Source organism: Silene latifolia, chromosome 1, assembly GCF_048544455.1.
Source record: "Silene latifolia isolate original U9 population chromosome 1, ASM4854445v1, whole genome shotgun sequence".
Lineage (NCBI taxonomy): Eukaryota > Viridiplantae > Streptophyta > Magnoliopsida > Caryophyllales > Caryophyllaceae > Silene > Silene latifolia.
Genome location: NC_133526.1, coordinates 102,215,835 through 102,231,966, shown reverse-complemented (window position 1 = coordinate 102,231,966; position 16,132 = coordinate 102,215,835). Strand labels below are relative to the sequence as shown.

The 16,132-nt window shown below is 35.8% G+C and overlaps 1 non-coding gene and 1 pseudogene across 1 annotated transcript; both read right to left on the bottom strand.

Annotated features, from left to right (window-relative positions):
• LOC141651847 (uncharacterized) overlaps window positions 1-16,132 on the bottom strand; it is a 168,477-nt pseudogene that overhangs the window by 76,654 nt on the left and 75,691 nt on the right.
• Window positions 14,341-14,447, bottom strand: LOC141618887 (small nucleolar RNA R71). Its single transcript, XR_012531522.1, has one exon. It is a non-coding gene; the product is annotated as a small nucleolar RNA R71 (small nucleolar RNA).

The following is a 16,132-nucleotide window of genomic DNA, read 5'->3' as shown; positions in this document are numbered from 1 at the left end:
TCTTATGGCTGGCGAGCCTTTATACGTAGTTTAATGGACTCTAAACGACCCGAACCGGAAGTCGACAGACTTTAAACTGTTCCCGACGGCAGGTCCTTGACTCGAATCCTCGAGTCGCCTTGACGACGCCCTTCCCGACGGCAGGTCCTTGGCTCAAACCTTTTTGAGTCGCCTCGACGTCGCAATGGTCTTCAGGTTGTAATCTTCGATTGACCTGGAGATCATACTTTGACTTTCGCCCTGTCCAAGCCTCAGTCAAAGTGGGGGCTCTGTAGATACCCAGTATTTGCACCTTCCAAAAACCACCCGATGATGATCGAACTATAACGTGTTTGTGATATGCGTACATGGATTGGCTATACATGAGACGGTTTAATGCACTACTCGGATATGAAAAATGATTTCAAAAGTTTTCTAACTTCATTTGCATTAAAATAACACTATTTAGAGTTAAAACCGTCTTCGGACCCAAAACCGACTCAGAAACCCGCAACTCGAGTCAACTTGAGTCAAACCGAGTCAACCAAATCTCAAATGTCAAAAATAATGCCATGAATGTCTTTATCATGTCATTTGCATTAAAATGACCCTAATTAGAGTCAAAACTGACACCGGGCCAAAAACCGACTCCAAATTCAAATCCCGACTCACACGGGTCAAACCCGAGTCAAGCACACAAAACACCTACCTCAAGTAACACCTAAAATCATCTTATTAGATGCCCATATTATTACAAGACATCATATTTGATTACCACAAATCAATAATGGATGGAGATTAGGCCACGTCCAAATTGAAAGGGACAGTACACCCCATTGAGTCACGGGGTGGCTCGCGCCTAAAGCAGGTGTCTGCTTAGCCTCTAAGCAAACACAACCGACCTACCATCCCACATTTCTCTATAAATACCCACCATCACACACCATAATCTTTACGCGAGAGTCCGCCCCCTCACATCTCCCTTAAACTTCTATACTCGACTTCCTAAGTCACAAAATCGACACGTGTTTACGACCTACCGATCGTAAACACAAACCTTACACATATTGTTTGGTACCGTCGCCGTGCATTCGACCGACCCATTCGACCAACTCAATATTAATCAACATGTTTTAATTAACATATTTTCAACTCATTTTCAAAACCAAATCCTTTTTTAAGGCACTCTTTTTAAACTTCTTTGATCGCGAGTAGTCACAACGAGAAAACCGTCTCTAAAGTCGTCTACCACGCAAACATCAAAATACGTAAGTTTGAGGGTGTAAATATCTCATTTGTTTCATGTCTTTACTGTTTTGATGAGTTTATAAACACGAACGATGCATAACACGATTCAAATTTAGGTTGGACGAGCTAAAACTGAGTTTTGGCCTGAGGCAGAAGCCCCTTATTGTGCAACGTGGCTCGCGCGTCAATGAGGTGCCCAGGTCAGACTCAAACGTGTTTGAGTTCGTCTTTCCTTCAACACTTTCTTTTATTTTTACTTCTTTCCTTTTACGGTTTTTAGCATTTCGAATGTTTCAAACCATTTTTATGACAAACTTTTTAACCATAAATCATAATCGCCCTTGGTTCCTTATACCATGACGGTTTAATCCGTGACTCGGTGATATTAATTGGTTAATTACATTTTAAAGGAATTTCTAATCTTTTATTTACCATTTTAATTCATTCTTATGATAATCATATTTTGACCATTATAAAAATCATCCTTGGTTCTTTATACCATGACGGTTTATTCCGTGACCCGATGATATTGTTGGTTAATCACATTTTAATGGGTATTTTAACACCCTTTTCTTTATTTACCATTTTTCTCATTTATTTACATTTGTAAATATATTAGTCATAATTCATAATCATCCTTGGTTCTTTATACCATGTCGGTTTAATCCGAGTACGATGATTAACTTGACTAATTACAAAGAAATGAACTTAACATGATTAGTTCAAATCAAACATTTTACATTTTTATTTGTAAACTATATTTTTCAAACATGCAAGTCCGACAACGAATATTACTAACACAATAGTAATTATTCCGAGTCATGCAAATCATACTTGCAAATCATTAATCACAAAAAACGGTTTTAAATAACCTTTTCAAGAACCAGGAGACGCCCCCTTGGGTTGCCCCATGGCTCGCGCCCTAAGAGGCCCTATCCTTTCATATTTCAAAACCTAGGCATAGCCCCTTACCTCGCCAGTAGGCTCGCGTCTTAACAGGGCTGCCTGGCACTATTCTGTCCCATTTTGGTACATGTCTAGGACGATCCCGATTACGGTTTATCCGCATACGTGACGGATCAGATTGACGAGTTTACGTGTTTTTACACTTTGTCATTTGACACTCTTTTTCAAAACAATGGAATCGTGTTAAGCATCATAACCCGAATTTGGTAAATGGATGTTTAATTTCCGTTCTCACATGCAAATCAACCATAAATCCAACTTGACATCTTATGCTTGATATTTGGATTAACAAACCGACTTAGAAAGCTCACATGTTAGGTTAACACTTTTGGATGTGCATTCATGCATTTACACCGTTTTATCAACTGTTGCACTTAAACAACCACGATCGATCAGTAGAGGCCGCTAACGCGGGCGGGATTGGGTGTCCGATTAAAGAGCTTCCCAATACGTACCCTCACCCCTTACTCAGAACCTTTGGATAGTGGATAGCCTTATCCAGGGCGTACGAGAGTCATTTTAGGCATAGAATGCTAAAAGGGGGGCGAGTCCTTATCTTTAGTACCTATGTCAAACACCGCTTTTTGCCTTGGTTGACCTAGGTATAAAGTGGATTCGAACGGGTTCCAAGCATCCCACAAATGCTTGGTGGCGACTCCGAACATCTCTAATCGTTTCGAGACCCTTACCGAGACGAAACCGACCGATCTAAAACGATCCGGTCGAAAGCATTTTTACGCCGCCAAGCGTGGCTTTCAAATGACCGCTGCATGTCCACAGATTGGCCTGGCGTGCAGGTGGCCCGTGACTACAGACCGGTAGGTGGCCCTAATCCACAGACCGAGACGTGGCCCATGTCCACAAGTCTGAGTACATTGTGATAAGGTGGTTTATAAAGGGACTATAGGTAGTTCCTTCCACCATGTGTTTTATCACAAGTTATATGATGACAGTGGTGTTGGAGTAAGTGTCCCCGACAATAATGCGATCACAATTGTCGATCATATTGATCACATATTTAAATCTCATATCAAGAATACGAAAGGGATGATACATTACATATATAATCAACTGGTCCACACATATCGGTAATGATTGGCTGGCTAGAGTTTGACATTACTGTCGTGCGACGGTGGTGATCAGTTGATCCCTTGAGGTCACACCTAAAGGACGATTCCCTTAATTGAAAAGGTTAATTAATTGTATGTCGATACAAATTAATTAGTTCCTTAAAATTGAACAAATTATTATCATAAGAGAGAAAATGACATCTTATTATAATGTGATTAAATAAGATTTTATTTAGTAATTTAAGAAGTTATATTACTAAAATTAATCGGTGTTTGCGAAACACGTGAGATGAGAATGATAAGTTAGTCATAATTATAAGATATTGTGAATTATACTAAATAGTATTTAAATGACCATTTTATGTGAAAGTAATTTTGAATTACTAGTCAATTTGTTAAATGTGACTTATTTAATTTGTTAAATATGCATTTTAAATTAAAACATGACATAAGACATGTCACATGTCACATGACATACAATTGTACAATTGACAAAAATAAAATGGACTCCATATTACATGATAACCGAAATTGGGTGGGCAATGTTAGAAGTTTTGTCTTATTCATTTGTCTATGACACATGATAATGACTTGACCATGTCAAAGCCTTACACTAGTTTGTCTTGTGAAGACAAAAAGGAAAAAGAAAAAGGGCATAAAAACCTCCCACCCCACCGGTTTTGGTACAACACAATTGAGAGATTTTTCCCTCTAAAATTCATTCTCTTATGTTTTATGAAAAACACCACTTTCTCTCTCATGTTCTTCATAAAATTCATTTTTATGAATCTAATTTGTAAAAATCAATCACTAATAATACTAGTAGTAGTATATGAGTGTTAATAATCAATTTTTAGGTAAACCACATTACAAATATCTAGTACATGTTAGTTTGTGGGATTTTGGGATAGTCTTGGGTGCTACTTATTGGAGGGCTTCTATTTTGAAGTCATGAATGTTCATCCATTATTGGAAAGCTCAAGAACTAACAAGAAGGAGATCTTGTTGGTGCCCATAAAACCGAAATCATATAGTAAGAACAATGATTTCTTCTCTTATCTTATTTATGTTTGCATGCATAAGATCTAGAATTTATTTTATGACTAAATAAATTTGAAAATATATGAATATGTTAAATAATGAGATTATAATTCCCAACAAGCGGTATCATGAGCCTTAGGTTGTTTGCATGCAAATCGGTTATTGTTTTTCCGAGTTATACGATTAACAAACAAAACTTAAAAATTTGTGTTTATTATGATATATCACGAAATTTATTATGCATGTTAAAGTTTCTGGTCCTAAAATGTATTTAGGATATTTTGGTTAATTTATGGATTTTTATTTTTCATTTTGTATAATAATGGCATTAAAATGTGATTTTATGATAAAAATGTCATTTTTGGACTAAAATTAGCTAAACTTCGATTTTTCGAGTGGTTTTTGGATATATTTTCACATATATTATCTTTTGATGACCTGTAATGTTTCATAATTGTATGAGTTCTTATGCTCGAAATATGGATTTTTCAAGATAAAATCGAATTTAAATGGAAAAATAGGTTAATATGAGTTATATTTCGAATCTGGTCATATAAATTTAGTATATTGTCACATGTAATTTTACAAGATGTGTGTAAAATAATTGGCTATAATGAAGTCTTTATGCATGATTTATGAATTTTTGATGAAAAATCACATAAATAGTGACTTTAATTAGTAAAAATTGCAAAAACATACTTCACGACTAAGGAAAAACGTGACATGTTTAATTTTATCACTTATTTCAGATCTAAAATTGAAAAGTTGATAGAAATTATTTTTCTCATATTTTTATGGTAATAATTGATAAATCCGATAAACCGCAATATTGTTTTTCTCGATAAAATTCGAAATTTTTAACCTAAGTTTTTGAATATTATGAGTGTCATGGTATTTTTCCAGAATGTTCATGAGTTTAAAATTTCAAATTTCAAATTTATTTGAAATTGTTAAGATTTATTTGAAGTTTATGGCATTATATTGTAATTTTAAGTCCTTTTATGAACAATATTAAGAAATATAAGTTAATTATTGTCAATATGTTAGTGGAGACAAATTTTGAGTCCTAAAATGGTTAGGGTAATTAACTAGTACATAAATATGATTTCATGTAATTATTGTGATTTTTAAAAGGTTAAATCACGCAAATCCGTAAAAACCGATTAATATACGATATTGGCTCCTTAAAGGCGATTTAGCATATAATTGGGCATGTTCATACATATTATAATGCTGCATTTTATTTATGATTGTCATATTTTAATTTTATGTAATTTTTGAATTATGTAATTTTACTTAGTATGGCCTTAATTTTAATTGATATTACCCGAAATGTATGGGAATATCGATTCGGTTGTAATTTATTGTGATCTCGTATCACCGTTTTGTAATTTAATAGATTTATTTTATTTTAATTACAAATGTATAATAGGAAATTATGTAATTTTTTATGTAATTTATTTATTCCGGAGTTTCTAGAAGACGGTGCCACTCGAGAAGGCGATCCATTAAAGAATTTGTTGCCTTGAAATGGGTGCCAAGACCGAAGTTCAAGGGACCAATGGAGTTGGTTTCCGAATTTGTAATAGTTTATTAGATTTACTATTTTAGGAAGGCCATACTAGGATTTAATTTATGCTTTGCATTTTATTTATATGTTGCATGCATCGCTAAATCGCCACAACTAGAACATGCATCATCATTTAATCGAGTTTATCGACCGTGTCAATTACAATTATCGTAGTTCACCGCTTTAGTTCACTTAAAATGTGATAGATAATAAATTGACATGACCTCTCGCTAAAAATAAACAATTGAGACTTAGCCTTACCAAAAAGTAGAAACCATGAAAACCTATTTCGAGAGGGAGTGCACTCGGCCACACCGGGGTACAAACCTTGTTACGTAGGGGAAGTGGGTGATAAATATCTATCCACCGAATTCATGTTGATGAGGGTTTCATCGGCCACACCGTGCCCAAGTTAATGTGGGCTTGGATCATGGACACATTTATTCGAAATTTAGATTGAGCTCAACGGAAGTATTCGTGACCGTAGTCGCATGTGTTCCGAGCTAAAGATAAATATTAATGTAATTTTATCGACCAAGAGTTCTAAAAGTAGAATCGATTAAAGAGTTAATCCACCGAGTTATATTGATAAGGGTTTCATCGGCCACACCGTGCCCAAGTTAATATGAATTTGGATCTTGGAATCATTTATCATAGTTGGGTAGAGGTCACAATGTAAATGCTTTACTTGTTATTTACAAGTATTAATAAAACGATAAATGTTAAGTTTTCCACTATTCCGTTATTATTTTGTTCTATTTCTTTACCACAATTTTTTATACGATATCATTTCGTTTTTCGATTCAAATCTCCATTAAAACATCGTAACTAAAGACAAATATGAATTTTCTTCTAAAAACCTTGTATTATCCATTGTAAGGATCTCTTGTGAAGAGTATAGATAAAAGTTATTCTTGATCAAAAGGGTTTTTGATTCTTGACTAACATATCTACTTACAATAAATTGTTTCTCATATCCTTAATTGAGTTAAGTACTTTGAAACGTTACATCATTTTGGTAACTAGATTTGTTGGAAATCAAAATTAACCAAAATACCGCAACCACTTCAATGAAAGTTTTAAGACTAAACGAATGAATGAAGAGTAGTCTTCATGAAATTCAATTTTGGTTCTCAAAACAAAGACTCATTGAAATGAGTGGGAGCATTCTCTTAAACCGTTAAGAAAAGGATAAGGTTTAAAGAAGTAAAATTAGAATAGAATTGATACAAGGTAATGTTAAAAGTAACGTTATTGAGAATAACAATACTAAACCTATCAATCCCGACCGATAAAGTTTCCATTCACTACTACAAATACAGGCTATAACAACGGTCAAAAACCGTTGTTATATAAAAAAGCGGACGTTGTTAAAGCGTCCGTTGTAAAAGGTTTTAACAACGGTTGGTTTTCTTAAGGAAACCGTTGTTAAAACTATTAACAACGATTTTAAGTATAAAAACCCGTTATGGAAAGTGTGACTCAATTTTGGGGGGGAAGTTATAACAACGGGTTTTAATATACAAAACCGTTGTTATAACTAAAGACAACGGGTTGTTTGTAAATAACCGTTGTTGTTTGTTCTTAAAAAATAAAAAAAAATTAAATTAAATATTACTAGATGCATGCATAATTACGGCCCGTTATAATTCCGATGCATGCATTATTACTGACATCACTGTGCATATGAACGGACAATATGGAATGAGAAGGGTTAGTAATAAGATTTGAAGCAGCATTGAGAGATATGATGATGATTATGCATGGCACAACTTCCTAACATATATATTAATTAAAAAACAACTCAACCCACACATTGCTTACTATAAATACATTGCATTATCTCAACTAACATTTCCATTATCTCAATATATACATCTCCAAACCCTAACTGCTAAAACAAACTCCAAATAAATAACCCTACTTAATCTTTCAAAACAAACTCCAAACTCCAACAAAATGAATGATTTCATCCTTAAGACTCTTACTATGATCGAGAACAACAACAGTTTCATCCGCCGGTTGCTCCATATTGAGGAAAGTTTCAAGAGCTACCTTGCGGATGCTCGATCCGTACTGAAGGACGCCAAAGAAGATGGCTTGACGGAGCAAAGAAGAGCGAGCGATTGCGGCTATATGACGATATAGCAACTGCTGAACGGAACCTCCAAATAGCCAAGGAGGAGAGGACGGATATGATAGAGGAGAATAAGATCCTCTATAAAAATATAAGAATTGCATTTTCATTAATGTAATTTTTTTTTAATTTATGTATTTATAAATATATATATATATATATATATTAATTATGTTTATCTTGCTTCTTCATCTTGCTTCTTCATTGTTTTACTAACTAATTATGCGAACAATACTTAAACAAATAACATAATGGTCGATAAAAACACATACATGCAAAAGAAATAATTAGAAAAAGAAAATAATGACGATGAAACTAACAAAGTGTGGCGAGATTTACCCGATAAATACGAACGTAAGAGACGATGAAATCAACGTGTGACGGCGAGAAGATAAAGCGACGATGAGAAAGAGAGAAAGAGAGAAAGAGACGATGAGAAAGTGTGTGTTTTGTGTTTGTGTTTGTCTGCTGTGTTTGTGTTTGTGTATTAAGGGTTGTGTTTTGTGGCTGCAGCAGACTTGTGTTTGTGTGGTTTATAGTATGGAAGGTATTGACAACGGTTATTAAACAACAACCGTTGTCAAATATGTTTTAACAACGGTTGTAAAAATCACCCGTTGTCAAATATGTTTTAACAACGGGTTACAAAAGTAACCGTTGTGATTACTTTTCACTAACTTTGCGCCAATTTTGCGCCAAATTATTAACAACGGTTGTGCATGTGTGACCCGTTGTTAAAACTAATAACAACGGTTTTTATAACCATACCCGTTGTAATTAAGTTTAGTAAAATTCGCGTCATACATTCTACAACGTCTATTGTGATTTTCGTGAATAATCGTTGTTAAAGGGGCGTTGTAGTTGCCTGGATTTGTAGTAGTGATTGTCTAAATTGTTGGACGCTAGGAAGGAAGCTACCCCAAATTATTGAAGAATCAACAAGTTAGTTGTGGGACATCTAATGAGACCTTCTTCTTTAAATGTTTATTTGATTAACATAAATTTTGCCAGTACTACTTCGTCAATATTGGAAACCAATGGAGGTTTTCATCATTGTATTCGATACATAAGATGATTAGAATATGACGACTAGCAACAATGATGTTGAGAGATAGAGTCATTGTGTACTCAATCTAGTTTTGGGTTTAGAGTTGTACTTAATTGTGATTATTAAGTGCATAAACTCTAAATAAGAATATAAACTTGTTAAGATACAAAAGAAGTTTCACTTTTGTGACCCTATACACCATGATTTGATGTATGGTTAGCCCATTATCAAGGTGATTATATTCTAAACCAAACTAGAATGATATATCATGTGGATGATGCAAGACTCAAATTGGTAACCCAGGATTAAACCTTAAATTCTAGAATGATGAACGCAAAGAGTTATCGAGTACTCTTGAAACCATTAGATTGTTAATGGTATATGCGTATCTTGTATTCAAAGCAAGATATCTCGTGCCTTTTGGTTAAAAAGGAAATCGAGGTTGTAAATCATTGATACAGAATAGGTTGATCATTTTCTTTTACCATCAATTTAAGTTGACACCCTTATGTTTACTTAATAAGGAAAAAGGAGAAATCTTTGAAGGAGTTCAAAGAGTTCCATGAATCACGATCAAGTCGTGATGGGATTATCAAAGTGAAGACTTTGATATAAGCCAAAGGAAATGTGATATAGTATCACAAATTAATCTCTCTTAGCACGCATTATGGGATAATGTGTGGTTGGATAAAGAATTCAAAATCCATTCGATATGGTTTGAACTTCAATCAAGTTACTTTGAGTTACTTGATCCTTTTGGGGATTTTATCATTTTGTCTAAGTTGTTATTCCACTAAATCTAAACGATTCATATGAGATATGAAATGGTAGAGTACCATGCTTATAAGTTTTCACAAGAAACAAATGCTCATTTTTCCCTTTCAATTATCACGGGTATAACGGGTTTGCGGCTCGTGAAGCTGTCTTTCTAAAATACAAGTTTATTTCTAGAAGACAGAGTGGGAGAAATTATTCAAGAGCCACAAAGAATTAGCCACAAAGAATGTTATGTCTCAAGAAACTGGTCTTTGTGTAAGACGTTGTTTCTTCAAAACCTAGGAGGTTAAAATCATCACTTATTGAAGATGAGGAATTAGTGTTACTTTTAGAAAGTAAAGAGCTTGCAACTTACAAAGAAATTGTTTGATTCAAGTTGATTACTTCTGGAAAGTAATGAACATATGACTTATATGAGAGTGTTTAAGTCACAACTCAATACAAGGCTTAGAGCCATAAAAATCCGAAATAAAAGGCTTGATTAGTGACAAAGGGTTTTGCACTAATAAAGAGAGATTTCAAAGCTTGATTGGTAGCAAAGGGTTTTGCACTAGTTGAAATGCTTAAGTCTAATTGGACCTTCTTAGGGATTGTGTTTCATTATGATGATATACATGTATCGAGTGAATCTAAAACCCACTTCTTCAATTAGAAGGAATGTATTCAATACATGTCTTGAGTTTTGTAGATTCTTGCAATCCTAAGATAATGTGAAACTTAAGAGAGGGTCTTAAGTAGGATATCAATGAGTTGGAATCACTGTTTTGATCATGTTATAAAACTTTTCTTGAAGTTGTGTTTATACATGGAGTTTAGTGGGAGTTACGAAAATTTTAATTAGTCTTATATGTGGATGACATATTGATCATTGGGAATGATTTAAGACTTGGAGATATATAATACATCTTTAATATCCAGATTTATGGAGATAAATCCACATGATATTAGCGTCAAATAAGAAGTCTTATGTTGATAAGATTCATGACTAGTTCAATCAAGTTGAACATATTTGATTGATTCCATTTGCTTCCGCTGCCGAATCAATTAAATAGGAAATGATGTATAACACTTAATATACTTTGAGTATGATGAATTGTTTCAAATCGAATTTATGTAATAGTTACCAAGTAAGCCATAAAGATTACTGATATGTGCTTACAGAAGCATTAAGGAAGTAAAGCAAAATGTTTTTGATGCAATTTTGTGTAAGGGTGTTACACAAATGACAATTGGCAATTGAGATTGCGCATGGTTTCCGACAAAACCATAATCGAAACACATTATGATGGTTAAGATACCATTGTGGCTATGTTATTTAAGAAATAGATTTTCTAGAATCGTTCTAGGCAATAAAGAACAATGAGAAATATTTACAACGGAAATTGAGTACACTTGCAATCATGAGATGTGCAAGAAGGATGAGTCCCGCACACTGTGAAAACAGTGGGAGCTATTCTAAGGCTAGAGGGCCTAAGTCTTGATTGGATATCGACACGTACTCAGAAAGTTTTGTAATGCAAATGTATACATTACAAAGGAAAACGAGTATGTAGTAAGGTTGAGTAAGGTACAAGAAGTTGATAAAACTTACTAACCAAAGCCTTCTCATAGGCTTAACATGATGAGTCATGTCATTTCAATTAAATTGAGATGAACAACTACATTCAAGATCAAACTGGATTATAGAATATGAAGTAGTAATCACACATTGACTATTCATATGTGATAATCACATTTGTCGTTCGAGTTTTACTTTAAAACTCTTTTATTATACTTTGTTACATCCAAACGGGTTGTTTGACGATATTGAACCCCGTTAAAGTGAACCCGGATTAACATAGTATTCGCCCATAGTCACTTGTATGAGGTGACGTCTCGAAGTGACTAGAGTGTGATGTGATTGATGGCAAGTTCAGTGCCATACAGTCATATGAAATGACTAGTCGATCACATAGGCAGACTGTTAGGAACACTTTGTCGGGCAGTGACCGCTTATAGAGTTCTGGCAAATTTATATAGCCTGGTCGTGGCGAGAGCTACTGATGTGACCATAATTGGCGCATATTTAGCCCCCAAATTAGCCTTGTTTCCATGCTTTTTAGTGCTTATTTGGGTCATTTCTTATCTTTAGTTCTTTGTTTTGCATATTCTTTGAGATTTTGATCCCTTGGTAGGAAAGGAGTAAGAATCTTGCATTTTCATGGCAAACCGAGACTAAATTGATCGAATTCAATGACCAAGCATCAAGGAGAGACAAGATTAGAAGGCCTTTGTACATATCATAGTAGAAGAGCAATGTTGAGGAAAGATCCTTGAGTCCCCAAGGAAATCCCCAAGGAATTTATGAAGAAAAGGGAAGAAAAGAAGAAGTTACTATCTTTGATCGACAATCCGAGCGGATTGTCAACAATCCGTCCGTCCGGCCCAAAGACAATCCGAGCGTCCTTGCCTGAATCCGCTCGATTCCCCTCCACAATCCGCCCGGATTCCCAGAATCCGCTCGGATTCCAACGGTGCAATCCGCCCGTCCCGACCCTATTCCGCCCGGATTTCTTCACAAAGACGGATTGTCTTCTTCAAGCTACGAAAAGAGAAGCCCTTCTCTCGAAAAATACCGGGTCCTCCTTGCTCAACTTAAAAAGTGTAATTACTAGTTTAGCCCTTAGTTAACCCTAATGCATCCTCCCTAATTTTCACTATAAAAACCCCATTAGTCTAATTAGAGGAGCATGTTCTTCTTATCAATAATTAGTGTAGTTAATATCAATCAAATCGCTCTTCAATATTGTAATCAAGCATTAATCAAGTTTTAATCCAAGTTTTGGTTCTTTAATCTCTCTTTTGTTCATCCTTTATTTTGGGTAATTGAAGATTATTTGGGTTATTATTGGGAGATTGACAACCTCTCAATCAAACATCAAGTACTTCTATTATTCTTGCTTTATTATTGGAATCATTAGTAGGTATAATCTCTTAATCCCTTTTTAATTATTGTTAATTACTTTCATTTATTCATCATGTTTCATATTGTTGGTATGATTGACAACCTTGCTAGCATGATCAACATGATAATGAGTGAGTAGTCTCTTAGCTAGGGTTAATGGGTGATTAGGGGAAACCAACATGGGGAATGATTCATGCTTAAATTAATATGGTTTCATGTTTTATTTGCTTGCTTGTTTTGATCTCAACTCATGCACATGTTATATTGGATGAAATGCTAAGCCTATGAATCCTTGCATTTACTATCATCTTCTATCTTTTCAATGAGACTTGTAAGACATAACCCAACTCGAGTCTCATTAGACCATGCATGTTGTTGAGTAGGGAAGATTAAGTCGACTTGTAGGTGTTGTACAATCTAATCGATTCGGCTCCGGGACCCAAACTTTCCTAGGATTGTAAGATATAACCCAACTCAATCCATCACAACAATAATTGCTTGCTTATAATTTGAGAACATGTTTGTATGATCATATCCCATGATTCCCCTATGATCCCATGACACCCTAGTGCCTTTAATCAATTGTTTACACCCCCTTTAATTCATCTTGCTTGTTTATTTTCATTGTTATTCTAGTTTAGTAACCTTCTACATCAACCCAATTTGTGACACCCCTTAGACACCACTAGTTACAATAGAAATCTCATTTCAACTCCCGTCCCTTGGGATCCGACCTTTACTTGCCTCTTTACTAATTGTAGAGTTGTTTGTGGAGCTATAAATTGTGTTTTGATTCGACCGTGACCAACGACCACATCTTAATTTGTGAACACTTAGCGGACTCGCATCAAAAATGGCGCCGTTGCCGGGGACGGTGTTTGTTTGATTTAGATTTCTTTTTATTGTCATTAGTTGTGTCTTTCTTCGCCTTGAGGAAGTAAAACTCCTCAAGGTTTGTTCTAATTGTTTTCGAGTTGTTTGATATTTTTCATGTCTAGAAGGTTACAAGGTGATTTGTTACCTTTTGACCGTGAAATCGAAAGAACCTTGACGAACAATAGGAGACTTGTTAGGAGGAATTTGAGAGGTGTTGGTGAAGTTGTTCAACCCACTAGTGAGTTTGTCAGTCCTTTCGCAATAGAAGGAGAAGAAAACCCATTACACAATACCCCACAAAATCCACCTACAATGCCAAAATTCTCGTCACACTCCGTACCCACCGAGGAGAATCTACCAAATGGTACTCCTACACCACAACATCTCACCGGAAATTTTATTGCCAAGTCCGCCTTCATCCAACTAGTTGAGAGGAGCCAATTTGGGGGGATGCCTAGTGAGGACCCTCATTCTCATATGGAAACCTTTTGCGACTATTGTGATGCTATCTCTCAAACGGGCGTGACTCAAGACCAAATTAGATGGGTGTTATTTCCTTTTTCCTTAATCGGCACCGCAAAGCAATGGTTGAAGGGCCTTGATAAGGCCACCCTTGGAATAGATTCTTGGAAGAAGTTGGCTCTAGCTTTCTACAAAAAATTCTACCAACCGGAAAAGACCAACATGCTAAGAGCTCAAATTACGGGTTTTAAGCAAAGGGAAGAAGAGTCTTTGTATGAAGCTTGGGAGCGGTTTAAAGGTATTTGTCGCTCATGTCCTCACCATGGACTTAGCGAATGGTTTTTGGTGCAACAATTTTGGAATGGTTTATATGAAGATTCTAGGAACATTCTCAATATGGGGTCAAATGGAATGTTCACCGAAGTTGATGACAATCAAACATGGAACAAGATTGAGGAAATGGCGGTCCATAACTCACAATATAGTAGATCTCGCAAGGCTACTAGAGGAGGAAAGCATGAAGTGGACTCCGTTACTCAATTGGGTGCTCAACTTAGTGCTCACATTGACACAATGAACTTGAAGTTTGAACAAGCTATGGCTAGACTTGAGGAAAACTTAAAATCATCGAAGCATCATGTTAATGCCATGACGGCATCCTCATCAATCCCAAGTGGGATATGTGAGAATTGTGGAACTTTGGGACATGACCAAGGTGAATGTAGGGGAACAAATGAACAAGTGAATGCTTTCCAAGCATACAAGAGTGGTACCCCTTATTCCAACTTTTACAATGAAAACACCAAATTCCATCCAAATCTCTCATACAAAAGCCAAAATGTTCAAAACCCTCAAACAACATACACTCCACCACCCATGAGAAACCAAAATCAAAGACCCTTTTACAATCAAAACCAAGGTTACCAAAATCAAAATCCATACAATCACCAAAATGACCAAGGTTTTGATGTCCAAAAAGCGGTCCTCCAAATGCAAAAGAACCAACAAGAATTTTTCACTCAAATGCAAAAAGATAGCCAAGCAAAGGAAACCACCATCAACAACATTCTAGCTCACACCAAGATGTTGGAAACACAATTGACTCAACTAGCATCTTCAAGCTCACAAAGACAAAAGGGGCAATTACCACCTCAAAGTAATCCCCCTAGACATGAAACGGTTAGTGTCATTCACTTGAGAAGTGGTACAAGCTATGAAGCACCGAGGAAGCAAGTTGAGGATGAAGTTGTGGAAGCTAGTGAAAAGGAAGAAATTGTGCAAAACTCCAAAGATGGAGAACATCAAAAGAAGAAAGTTCAAAGAAAAATGAAGACAAGGCCAAGGAGAAGGAGCCCATTGTGATTAGACTTCCTTTTCCAAGTCGTCAAGCCAAGCCCAAATTTGATGATCAACTTGGAAAGTTCATGGAAATTGTGAAGAATTTAGAAGTCTCAATTCCTTTCACGGAATTAATCAATCACGTTCCGGCCTATGCGAAGTACATGAAAGATATCCTCACAAAGAAGAAGTCGATCCGGAAACTTGAGACTATCGCCTTCACTAAGGTGAGTAGTGCAATACTTCAAGGTAGTTCACCTCCGAAGTTAAAGGATCCGGGAAGCTTCTCAATACCGTGTACCATTGGCGACACGACGATCAACAAAGCCTTATGTGATCTAGGGGCTAGTGTGAGTGTCATGCCATACTCGGTGAGTAAAAGGTTGGGGATGGGAGAGCTTAAATACACCAACATCACACTCCAAATGGCCGATAGGTCGACGAAGACACCGTTAGAGATATGGGAAGATGTCCCCGTGCGAATTGGGAAGTTTTTCATCCCGGTGGACTTTGTCATTGTTGATATGGAGGAAGATTCCAACATTCCAATCATCCTAGGAAGACCTTTCCTACACACCGCCGGTGCGGTGATTGATGTGAAACATGGTGAGCTCACTCTTGAAGTAGGAGATGAAAGCATAACTTTTAATCTTGACAAGACCATGAGAGCTCCTCG